Genomic DNA, 13,395 nt, shown 5'->3' with positions numbered 1-13,395 from the left:
TGGACAGAATGTATGTATGGAACTTTACTCCGAAGCAGTGAGAATAAGCAGCTATGTTTCCTTGGTTTGATAACTACGGTATTTATATTAATTATTTCACAAAATAGAATCATTAGAATAGAAAATTTATTATTGGTCATTAAAGAAAGTAGAAACCAAAATGCTCTGATTTACTAATTTAAAAGTGTACCATACTCTACTTCCACATCCCCCCAAACTGGTAATACTTTTAATGAAAGAATATGAAAAGTAAAATTAAAAAATATATAATTGTGTTACCCTGTATGTATTTGCATTTGGGTATATGTATTTGTGTGAATTTTGAAAATGTAGGCTTTAATATTTTTAAATAAAAAATTTAATTCCTCTCGGTGAAGAATTATGATCCAATGACAGCATATCATATCTGAATATGTATAAAATTTATTTCAATATCATGCTATTGATATATTTCAGGTATTTTAACTGAACTAAAACAAACAGAAATACATGTAAATAGAACCATTATTTCTAAAAATAGAACATATCACCAGAATTCTTCAAGGTCATTCAGTGAGAATCTCTTCTTCTGCTACAATTACTCTGTACCTGGAACATGCAAGAAACTCAAGCAATGAAGATGAGAGAACATGATCCATCTTACCTCAAGAATCCATCAGTCATGGTTTCCTTTCATTTTTTATAGATAGTCACTTACCCTATGTCTAGTAATGCAGCCCCTTGAGTGTTTTGTGACTAGCTTCTTGTGACTAGCTTCTGCTCTCCAGGCCATTGGTATCACTTCACTATAGGTTACTTATGACTCAAAACACTCAACGGTGAAGTACAGATGCTTGGTCTGGCATACAGTCTTTGGCTGGATTCTCATTTTTCTTTTTCAATTCAGTATAGATATTACTACTAAATCTTCCTTAAACTAGTGTTGAAAATATGTGAACCTTAATCATTGTAATGTATACTTTAAGACAAATCAATTAGAATAAGAAACACTGACAATACAATTATATTTCTTTTAAAAAGATATTAAAAACTAATTTTTTAATATCTGATATAACAGCCACACATTTTTAAAATAAAAGATTTTTTAAATTATTTGATAAGAAATATTTTTATGAAAAGTCATATAAATAGCCATTTAATTTTAACATTGTATAACTTAGCTCCTTTACATGCAAAATAGCAAAATAGAAGAATGTCATCCCCCATCTGGTGGCAAGTCCTTTTGATTATAGGTAAATTGCCTAAGGAAAAAACAATCTCCAGGGAAATGACCTTGATAAAACAAAATTATTCACTATGGCAAACTGCAAAAAAAAGGAGCTATAAAATGTGTAACAGTACATCTTGCTGAAAGTCAAAAGATGTAATTTATTATTGAGGTCACAACAAAAACTGGAACCTTATGAAGTACCTGAAGATACTATTATAGGACATTTTCTAATTTGTGGATTCAAATTAAAATGTGATATACATTTAACTGTTTCTATATTGTTTATGTACATAATATTTAAATAGCACTCATGCAGTAATTACGAAAAATATACCTATACATTAACAATATTGCATAATTTAACCATTTTTTTAATCAATGTTTTTAAAAAATAACACTACACCTCTCAATTACCTTTGAATTCAATATATGGAGTATAAATTCATTAACATTTTATTGTGTGTCTACAAACAGCAATTATATTCTAATGTAGTATTAGATAGTATCTTTTACTATTTTCGGAAGAAAACCTGTTACACTATTTAACTAGTATTTATTGTAGGAGATTTTTGGAAACATGTATTTGTAGAGTTTTATGAACTTAAAAATTCTTTCACTTGTTTCAAACTTAAATATGTTGCTATTGCTAAGGCCAGTCAATTTTTATTATTTCGGATGATATGCCAAATATCAACCTTTAGGCTTATGACTTCATTTTTACCCCATAGTAATTCTCTTAATGGCTACTAGAATTGATTGTAATAGCAAGCGTGCCTTCTATTAATATTATGCAAGAGTAAAAGCAGTACTTGGCAGGTTCCAGAATGGAATACATTTGATTAAATATGCATGTTTTGATTACTGTCTAACCTTCAAGACCTTAGTGTCTGCCTTTTGCCCTTAATGATTAATCCGCCAGTCTATAAAATACAATAATCTGAACAACTTTGCATTACTTTACTTCATTTTTCAAATGAGATGACTTATTTTTATTGCGTGTGTGTGTGTGTGTGTGTGTGTGTATTTCCATTAAAATGCAATCCAGTGGGAACGAAAACCTACTGGAATGCAATGCTATGTTTGTAAAATAAATAGATTATCAAACCTATTTGCTAGATATTCAAAATTTACCAAACCTATAAAAGGGAAACTCTCAAAGAAAATAATAAAATTAGATTAACACTATAATTTCCATTGATTTATTCATCTACCCATCCATCCAATCAATACTTTTTGAAGTCTTATTTGTCATCAATGTAATTGCGCTGTGCAGATTAGACATATATGACAAAAGATATGATAGGTGTAGTTCTGTTTCCCTATGTGAAGTATATATATATGTTTTTCTCCATAGAACATTATTGCTCAAAAGAAAATGTGGTTCAGTGATAAAAATTCAACAAATAAAATTTAATAATGCTATATATTTTACCATTTTTAGAGATGTGTGTTGGTTGAAAAAACATTAAAATTCTTGACAAATTATGCAGAAAATAATTATTTAAAATTTTTTCAGCTCTGTGTTTATCAAACTCTTGACTATGGAACCTTCTTCTTAAACAAAATGTAACACTTCACAGAGTTGTGATCTGCGAGGCATGTTTTGGAAAATGTGGTGGTAGAATTGACCATTAAATGAGTGTGGGCAGGGATGAGAAACCAATTTGCAAAGAAATGAGCGTATGTTTTCTTTTTTATCACTTTCTTCAGTATACAATTATGGATTACAATTGTCAAGGACATTTAATGTTTGAAATGCCAAAATATACAAAGATTTTTAAAATACCTGAAAACATATATTTAGGAGCAAAGCTAGCTTTTTAACATGAGCAATATAAGTTTTAGATGATTTGGATTATATTCTGCAACACGTTTATAATGTGCCATCAGCTCAATACATGCCTACCATCATGGGTTAAATTGTGCCTCTCAAAATCCATGAATGTAGAAGTCATAACACTTACTGCCTCAGAATGTGACTATATTTAGAGATTGGGCATCTAAAGGGACAAGGTAAAATGAGATTATATTAGTGGTCCCTGATCCTGTACGACTGATGTCCTCATAAGAAGAGAGGCTGGAGTCACAGTTAATACAGACCAAGGGGGGACCATGTGAGGACACAGTTAGAAGGTAGTGAATTCTAAGCCAAGGAGAGAAGCCTCAAAAAGAACCAACCCTGCTAAAACCTTGATCTTGGACCCTATCCTTTAAAACTGTGAGAAAATAATTTCTGTATTGTTTGAAACACCCAGTCTTTAGTATTTTGTTATGACAACCCTAGAAAACTAATATGCATACTTAACATTTTCTTTGATCATATGGTCCAATGGGGTCCTCAAACCCAACAAAGTCCACAAGTCAGTGCTACATTCAACCCTCACCAGTGAGAGCCATCTTAAAGACCCCATCATTCAAGCTGCTAGTGAAACCTTCTTCCTTTCAGTTTTGTAGAATACTTCATGATCTGTGGTTTCCTAGTGAATATGGGATAACTGGCTAAGGTAGTGAAGGATTTTTCCTCTGATTAACTCTATGGTTAATCCACATTTAATAAAAGAATAGAAACAAATCTCTATAGATTCAGATAATTTAGATAAATATATCTTGTTGCTCTGTCTAGAAAGGTAAATTAATAACTCCAGACATGAAATGATAATAACCTTTTGTTTATATTACTAAATGTCATAGATAAGTTAAACCTTTAGCATCATGTTCTATTAGCAGAAAAGATCAGCAGATATTTGAAGTTTCAAAAATGTTGATTCAAAGGCTTTAGTTGAAAAAGTGTTGACACAACCTGATATTTATTCTCCTTGCCTAATGACAGAAATAGATTTATCTATGTTTTTTAGGACATGAAATATTTCAACAAAGTTTGTCATCTTTAAGACATTTGCCTATAATGCTACTGTGTCACTTGATCCCATCCCTAGTTGCTCCTGCTTTTCAGAGAGACCTTTTTATAACCCAAAATGTCACTGACTGACAGCAGGTAATGAATCATGTATTACTACTGTCCAGACTCCTACTTGGAGACACACCTGCTGTCGAATGTCTGAACAAAATGCCTCTCAGAGTAAAATACTTCCATCCCGAGGCTGGTCCTCAAAAAGCATATGATTTATAAATCAAAAAGTTTCAAATACACTTGTGAACATCCATATTTTTAATGGCTGTAGAAATTGTAGCTCATGTTTTAATAAAATTGTATGATTTATAGCAATACTGAAAACTCACAGTTTCACTTCTATAATTTATTAGTTAAAAATTTTAGTATGACTTTAATGCAATGTACACTCAGACTGAAATAATCCTTGGTAAAGAATTTGTGTGTGTGTGCGTGTGTGTGTGTGTGTGTGTGTGTATTTGTGCAGAGGATTTAGAAAGTATCTTACCTGATTTTGTACTTTTTGTACTAATTCTGTACTACATTCAGCAGAGACATGACTGCTCTAGTATAATAGGATCTACCCCAGATCCTTCTCTGTTTCTATGACAAATACTGGAGGAATTTTTAACTGAGCTTTATAAGAAAGATATAGTTTAAAATTGCTCATCCCTACTCTGGAAAGACATGTATCTATATTATACTCTGTAATTCGTTAAGTGTGTGTGTGTGTGTGTGTGTGTGTGTGTACATTTGAATTTAAATATATGTTCTGCTCTAAAATTTCAGGCCCTTTTCATTTACCAGGCTAAGCTTCTAGAAGAGTGTCTTTGATCAGCCATCTTCTTTTTTTCAAAATGTCAAAGACATGCTGGCCTTTTTCTGAGTCCATGCTATTCCTGTTCCTTCTATCTTTCTCTGACACCTTCAGTCTCTGCTTATGAATTTTCTCATAAGTCTTGAACCACTGATTCTTACAAAAAAAAAAAAAAAACTCTCTAAAAAATCTGCAATATGTCCAACATTATTTTTATTATCCAGGAAATGTTCATGTTTTTTTCTAATTTATACGTTCTTTGTATTTCTTGTGTGTGTCATCTCTCTCAAGGCAGTAATGGATATTTTTTTTACATTCTGGCTAGGGAATAACATTATGATTAAGTTCCATGTTAAAAACCTAATTCACAATTGAACACAATGTAGAAATTACCATTTATTTTTAAGTTTCATAAACACATTCATGGGGGGCGTTCAATCCTTCTTTCAGTGTCTGATGGCAGTTATTACGTGGACTACACATGCTGTGTGCATTTCAATTAGATTGTTCTAGACAAATGTGTAATTCATGCCATTTTTGTTCTGGAGAACTTTTCCTCACCTTCATTAAGTTTGTTTAAATCACTACATATCTTTACTGCTCCATTTCTCAACAATTGAAATATAAATTATAAAATTATAAATAAAATAATGCATATTTTAAATATATTTAAAATATTTAGTGAGATTAAAAATTTGTATTTTACAGAAACTAGCTGTCTTTATGTCGCAAGAGCCTTTAAATGTTTAGATGCTGTGATCCAGTAACTTTACTTCCAAAAATTTTCAAAGGCAGTAGTAAGAAACACCAATAATTTCATGAATAAAAGTTCACCCTAGGATTTTTTTATATGATCACAAATTAAAAACAAATTCTTCACATATAATATCCATTGTGGGGATTTTAAACAAGTTACATATTGATAAAAGGACGTTTTGCATCTACCACATATTTTGTTATCAGATATTTTAACATGAGAAAGCTATTATTTTATAATGTAATGCAAAGGAATAAGATTAAAAATTGTTTGTTTGACATGTTCCAAGCTATGTAAAATCTAATATCAGGTATGCAAACTGAAATATTTTAACTATGGCTATCTGCTGGTGGTAGTGATGAATATGTGGTTTTATTATTATTGTTGTTAATATACATTATGAAATATATATGTTTACAAAATTGGTATCTATTACCCTGGTAATTAGAAAAAAAATGGATTTTTAATACTGTTGTAAAAATAACTTTACAAAAAGTAAAAACTTTTCATTAGCATGTAATGTGAACTAGATAGTTCATAAATGGCTTTTCAAATTATGGCATGAAATAATTATGAATATTCAGAGCCTAGAAAGAGGAGATAGGAATTCTTAAAAGGATATGCTAAGCTAAAAGTCAGGCACACACAAAAAAGCTGTGAGAGTTTTTCAAGATTATGCAATTTTAGCTTGTTATTTACATATTTGAAGACGTCTTTGTCTGAATGTGGGTTGAAAAAGATCAATAAAGCAAATAGACAAAGTTTTGTGAGAAATTCATTCAGAAATGTGGAAATCTGTGTCATTTATCAAATGTTTACTAATTACCTCTTTAATGTGCTGGCACAGCTAGGTATAAAAAATAGGGATAATTCAAGAATAGATGATTACCCATATTCAAATAATTAAGAGTCGACCCCAGTAATGAGGCAAATCTCTCTACTTCTCTTTAACCTCAAATAAGCATTGTGCTCTTCAGAGCCTTTTCCCTTATGTTGCCTTTTTTCCGTCCCTGGAACACCATGACCTGTGTAATGGGTGTATAGTAAGTAGTTGGTGTTGAGTGACACGTTGCTTGGATTTTTGTTTTTGTAATAAACTTGATCTTGCAAGAAAACATTTGCATCAAGGCAGCTTAAGCTCTTTTGCCTTTAGAGTAGTTTTCTGCAGGGTTTTCATTCTCACATTCTCACATCGACCTAATCTCATAAAGGAAGCTATCGGAGTCTCTATAAATTGTTGGAAGGGATGATGACATATATTTTTATTTACCAGGAGTGAGGTGTGGTGATGTTTTATTTCTTCACTTCATAGAAAACAGACACTTAAGAAAATCTATTCTTTACCAAAGGCTAAGAGGCAGAAATACCAAATACATTTGAGTACCTCAAGCAATTATTTTCTGACGTTTAGCAAGAATGAATGATGATTTGAGAAATACTGTAGCCTAACAGAGACAGGAGTAAGCCTAACAGAGACAGGAGTCAGTTTGCTAAATTACTATATATTGGAACAGAACTTAAATCATTGTTGGAAAGTTCGTGCACGGTTCCAGTGTGGACTCCAACATCCATCTGAACCGTCCCAGAGCGTCCTCTCCACCTGGAAGTCTCTCTTCAGGTCTGAGCTTCTTATTACATTGTTTCAATGAACAACTCATGGTGAGTTGTTCTTCCTTTATTATTCTTTCTTTATTAAATGGTAATCTTAATTATTACATTTAAGTTTGTTACAGTGTAAGCATATCAAGAGCATTTTAATTTTTTTTGTAAAATATAGGAGTCTATGAAAGTGCTTGAGACTTGATAAAATATTTATTGTCTCTAAAATACAAAACGAAAAGAAAAATGAATCATCAAAACTAATAAGTGCTGTATTTAAAAGTTATAAAATATGTCAACTTTATTAATTTTTAAATTTTATGTTTATGACATTCAATTAAATTGCGGGAAGTGTGTGGTTTAAAGTTTCTGATTTGGCAAGAATTCCTGCTTTGCCCAATGCTTGTGGATAAATCATTGCCAGTTTTAAATTAAATGAGTTTATTGTTGGCAAAATAAAATAAACTTGCAAAATTATAAAAATGTCTTCAATGATTTGATGCCTAAAATATTTTTAATGTATGCTGCAGATTGGGGCCTCCAAAAGTTAAATTTCTTGGGCTTCTGGAAGGCACTGAAATGTTCCCCAAATCCTTCCATTAATTCTCCCTATATGTGATCTTCTCTGAATAATGCCAAGAACTTAGAATCTTAATATACAGTATCCTTATGTAGACCTTCCACTGATATATTATTTATTGGTAGGGAAAAGATGCTAGTTTAGCATAATAGAAATTGTTCTGAATTGAAAGTACCAGATTTGTCACTAAATAATTATGATTTGAAATGCAGTAACAAATTCTCTACACTAAAAGATGTTAGAACAGAAGCTAATACCTCGATGTTTGATTTAATGAGTGTGAATAATAAATGTTAATTGTCTTCTCTCAGCCCTTATGCCCACAATGTGCATTTAGTATCACCCAGTTTTCATGGAGAGAGACAGTGCAGGGTGAGGGTGACCCTCTGCCACAGATTTTCAGTAGAGGGGTTAAAAAGTTAAAAGGTATTTTTTAAAATCAACAATCAATCTGCCCCACTTCTCTTAATCCTCAGCCCTGTGTCACAAAGCTGATCATTTTTAAGCCTTACTGCTTTTCCCCATCTGGTGATGAGCTCATTTGTGAAATGGCTATTTATCAACTTCAAATATTACCTTTAGATTTTCTACTTTGATAAATGAGAACATATTTCACTTCCCTCCCACTTTCCCAATATAATTATATGGCTATTCTTAGTTTTTTTTTATTTTTTGTTTTTTTTTTAACTGATTACAATTTAAAAAGCAAAATCTGTAGCAAAACAAAAACAAAGGCACTTAACCATCTGTTTCCAGTTCTATAGACATATCTTACCTCCTCGTTTTGTAAAATGAGAATATTAGCATGGCCATATTTCACTCTACGTGTCTTTACTCCTACCCCTCTATATCTAGTGGCTATAGTTCGACCATTCATTGCCAAAATTAATACTTGTATTCTATAACCATTGTTAAGTCTTGTGAATTCTTTATAAAGTGAGTCAATTTGCATATCACACACTTTTACAGCATCATGATGATGTAAATATTGTTCACTGAAAAGGGGGAATTTATGCTAGAAAAATCAGTACAAATGCATTTTTTCCATCTCAATGGAGAGTATTACTAGCATCAATTTTAAATGCATCTACCATTTTATATCCCACCTGCCTTTATTATGACTATGGTAAGTTTTTACAAGTTGTTAAACAGAGACTATTCTATTAAATCAAATTCTTTCCACCACCCAGATTTGTCTCTCCTTGAGGTGTTCATGAACTTGCTCCTTCTTTAGATGCACTGCACAGCTAGTTTGAGTACTGTGCTTCTCAGTTGTTTTTGTTTTTGTTTTTGTTTTTGTTTGAGTGATTGTTTGAGTGGAGTCCCTCTTTTATAAATTTCATGTCTTGTATTTAAAAAATTTTCTCTCTCATTTTGCTGCAGCCCATTCTCATGGAGGCAAGGAATGCAAAAATCTGAGTTCTTGCGTCCCTAAAAATCACTTCTCGATTGATAATTAAATGGATATGAGATACTAGATTAAAATTGATTTTCCTTAGAATTTTGAAAACTTGCCTGATATTCTTCTATAATCCATTATTGCTAATAATTATTGGGAGACCTTTTGTTTGTTTTTTAGTATGATTGTTTACTTTCTTCATGAAATATCTTATAATCTTTTTTTATATTCTAAATTTTAAAAAGATATTTTGGTGTATGTATATCCGTATGTTTAATTTATTCATCTAAGATCTCAATGGTTTCTCTCTCTCTGAAAACTTCTCTCTTCTTGCTGTTACAGGAATTATTTTCTTTATTTTAAAAATAATCTCATCCATTTGAATTCTTTCTTTCTTAATAACTTCTATCAGTCAGATATTGGATGTCTTAGAATGATCCTCCATGTCTCCTATCCTTTCTGTTATGTTCTTCCTCTCTAGTCTTCTTCTATTGTTTGTACATTCTAGAATCTTTTCTGATGTTATTTCCACCCATTCTATTTTATGTTTTGTCTTGTCAAAGACACAAATGGGAGTATGTGTGTATGCGCGCAAATATAAATATACTTGTAACTTTTTAAATTTCCAAGACATCTTCCTTTTTTATTCATTTGTTTTATATAATACCATGCTCTAATTAATAAATTGACATAGTTGAAGAACTTTGCATTGAAACTTAACTTTTCTTCTATTCAAATTTAATTTTAAATTACTTTTATTATGTTGTCGTGATATTCTGTTATTTACTCCTGACTACAAATACAATTAGATCAGTAAGTACCAAGTACCATTCTAGTTAACTACTGGCTATAAAATTTAGGGCAGTTATTTAAATTCAGTGTCCTAGTTTTCATAGCTGAAAAAATAATCCTTTACCTAATCTTTCAGGCTTGATATTAAAATCAAATGTAAAACCTCATTAAAAGCATTTCATACTTTATAAATGCAAGATATTTCTAGAAAAAAAAAACATGTAGCAGAACTGTTAGAAAATCTGAAGAATAGATATCAATTGACTTCATTTAGAAAACAGTGGTAGTAAATTACTGATGACTGTCAGACACTTGCAAGGGTGAGATCTGACTGGTCATATTCCAATCAGAACAAAGGATCTAGTAGCAAGTAAAATAGAAATGTCATCTTCTAAAAAATGTTATATTTCAATATTGTTTAAGCTAGGTATTTTATTTTGTGTGCGTGACAAGGACAGTTTGACTCATGACTTATTTAAAAAAAAAAAGAAGATGAAGAAGAATGGCACCATTTTAGCCTCTCTAAAAAAAAAGGACAGGCATGTCTTAACCGAGTAACCTCCATCATGGACCCTTGTTACTGCTGCGGAATATGTAGTAAGTAGCATGTAACATTGCTTAAAAATTGGTCTTGAAGGAAGATACACAATTTCTTTAAAGTCAGGAAGATATATTTATATAGGTTTATGGTATTGTCTTCTAAAAATGTGTTTTGCTAACATTATGCATCTCTGCAGTGACAATCATTTTATACCACTTCACATAACTTACTGAAATGGAAATTTGTAAGCTTCTAGTGAAGCATTGCTTCACATGTCTGTTGAAGTTGTAGCATACTACTTTGTTACTGTTGTTATTGTTTTGTTGTTGTTGTTGTTATTGTTATTGCTATTAGGACTACTAAGGTAGTTTGCTATAAGGATTAAGACCTTGGACGCCCTATTCTATCTTTTTGGATTTAGAATTTGGCTCTGCCACTTGTCTGTCTGATTTCAGGCAAGTTCTACAGCTCTTGATGTTTCATTTTCCTAACACTTAAATGGAGGCAATATGCGCATACATTTTATAAAACTTTTATAAGGATTAAAAATGGAGAGAAGTTGTAACAGTTAGTATGCAGTGTTAGCTGCTATTATTATTATCAGTATTACTGCAGGGTTCTTAATTGCTAAAGTATACCATTACAGGACATGCATAATTTTATATAGGAACTGAAGCTAAGGTATATATGGCCCATAATAAAGGCATATAATGTCTCATATTTGAGTAAATTTTTTTAAATACTATTTTTTCTTTAATATAAATTACTTAACCTCAAAAAAATACAAATTCACAAATATTTCATTAGATATACATGAGAAGCACTATTTCACAGAAATATACTAACACAATTGTGCCAATTTCTTCAAATTTTTTAAATCGTTTTCCAGCAGATATTTTTCTGGATAAAACTTTGCTTTTTTCTAGGTGTGTTTTGTGAAAAAAACATAAGAGAAATATAGGAAATTGAGAATTAAATTTTATTTTTAAATGTTCATTTGTTTAAAATAGGGAATACATTAACATGCCTTACTTTTTAAAAGTATAAAAATGTCCATATAGTGAAGTATTCCACCAATCCTTATCCCCTCTACTAATTCCCATTGCAAAGAGTTTTTGCCTTAAAAAATACACACACACACACACACACACACACACACACACACACACACACACACACACACACATATATATATATATGTGTATTTCCAGAGATATTTTAAGCACATATAAACAAATGCATTTTTCCTCACTTTTAAATAAATGGCAGTATAATAGACACACTTTTCTGCTACCTATATATTTTTTTTAACAAAAATATAGTGTGGGTTTAGTTCTATATCAATACACAATGAGCTTCTTTTTTTTTCATGATTGTTCATAGCAGTATTATTCTTTTGTTATTTTTCAAATTTTATTTTATTATTAGTCCCAAATATACTGTACATTGGTTAGACATTTATATAGTTTGTAAAACGATCCCCCTGATTGCTCTTTCTCTTCTCTGGCTCTCCACCTAGCCACAATGAGCTTCTTAACTATTTAAGGACTCAGAGCTTCTTTGATTCTGTATACCTGATTAATTTTACCAGGCCACTGCAGATGGACAGTTGTCATTAACACACTTGCTGTTATAAAAGTGCCAAATAAATAAGTTTATCCAATTAAATGAGTTTGTATATGGGTAGTATACTTGTATGATAATTTTTAAAAAATGGAATTTCTGGATCAAGGGTTAGATGCATTGTAATTGGTTTTTTAAAGAAATTTTATTTAAAAAATTTTTTTGAATATTAATACAGGTATATGGCACAAAATTCAAAAGAAAAAAATATATAAATGGTAAAAATAAAACTCCTTCACTCTACTTTCCTCCATTCATCCAGTTCTCCTAACATGATAATTGGAGCTAACTATATATGTATACATGAATTCCTCTTCTTCAGGTTAGCTTTTATTTTCTTCTGCATAGCAGTTTATTTGATCAGAAGACCTTTGCCTAGATGTTGTTTAAACAGAGATACCAGACAAGAGTGTAAATATTTATATTGAGAGCATATCATAATCTTGTCTTATCACTCAGTCTCAGCCATTGTCTGTCTTATCAGTAAGTGATGTTTTCTTGGACTTTCACTACAGTTCATTGTTTTCCTATAAATTCTGTACATTGCTCTGTCCTTGACCTAGGATTTTCAAACCTACCCCTATTGGTCTCTCCACCTGGCACACAGCATGCATTCTAAGATTCCTCTTTATCATCTTTCTAGAAATTTCTTTTATTTCTCTCTTAAATCTTTATTTCCTGTATCTTCTTTCTTGGTTCTCTTTAGTGTATCACATCCTCCAGTGGCTTCCTGGGGTAGTTAGTTGTTTTGAATCTTGTATATTTAAAAATCTCTTTAGCTTACTTTCCCACCTAATTTTTTCTAGATATACAATTCTCAGTTTAAAATATACAGTAATTTTTCAATTGTCGTTCTGCCTATCTATGTTGCTACTGAAAAACCTGAAGACATTCTGATTCCTTATTCTTTGTATGTGACAATTTTTGTTACACCCCCACATGGCAGTTTGCAGTTATCTTCCCCCCTCCCTCCAGTTTTCTAAAATGTGACAATGATTTACTAGTATGGGTCATCCACTTTACTGAGTACTGGGAGTGTTCTATTGGTCTGGAATTTTATTCCCTTTAACACTAGAAATTATATTTTATTGTATTGTACTACATTTGTTATGTTACACATGTTATGTAACATATGGTAATATATACAGTATGTATTAACTATAATGCAACATTTATAATATCATTGT

The 13,395-nt window shown here is 31.1% G+C and overlaps 1 protein-coding gene across 7 annotated transcripts in view; it reads left to right on the top strand.

The window, feature by feature from the left end:
• SPOCK3 (SPARC (osteonectin), cwcv and kazal like domains proteoglycan 3) overlaps positions 1–13,395 on the top strand; it is a 319,424-nt gene that overhangs the window by 275,143 nt on the left and 30,886 nt on the right. The window lies entirely within an intron of this gene.

The sequence above is a fragment of the Pteropus alecto genome, unplaced genomic scaffold (genome assembly GCF_000325575.1).
Source record: "Pteropus alecto unplaced genomic scaffold, ASM32557v1 scaffold166, whole genome shotgun sequence".
NCBI lineage: Eukaryota > Metazoa > Chordata > Mammalia > Chiroptera > Pteropodidae > Pteropus > Pteropus alecto.
The sequence above is the reverse complement of the archived record's forward strand: the minus strand, read 5'-3'. Positions and strand labels throughout refer to the sequence as shown.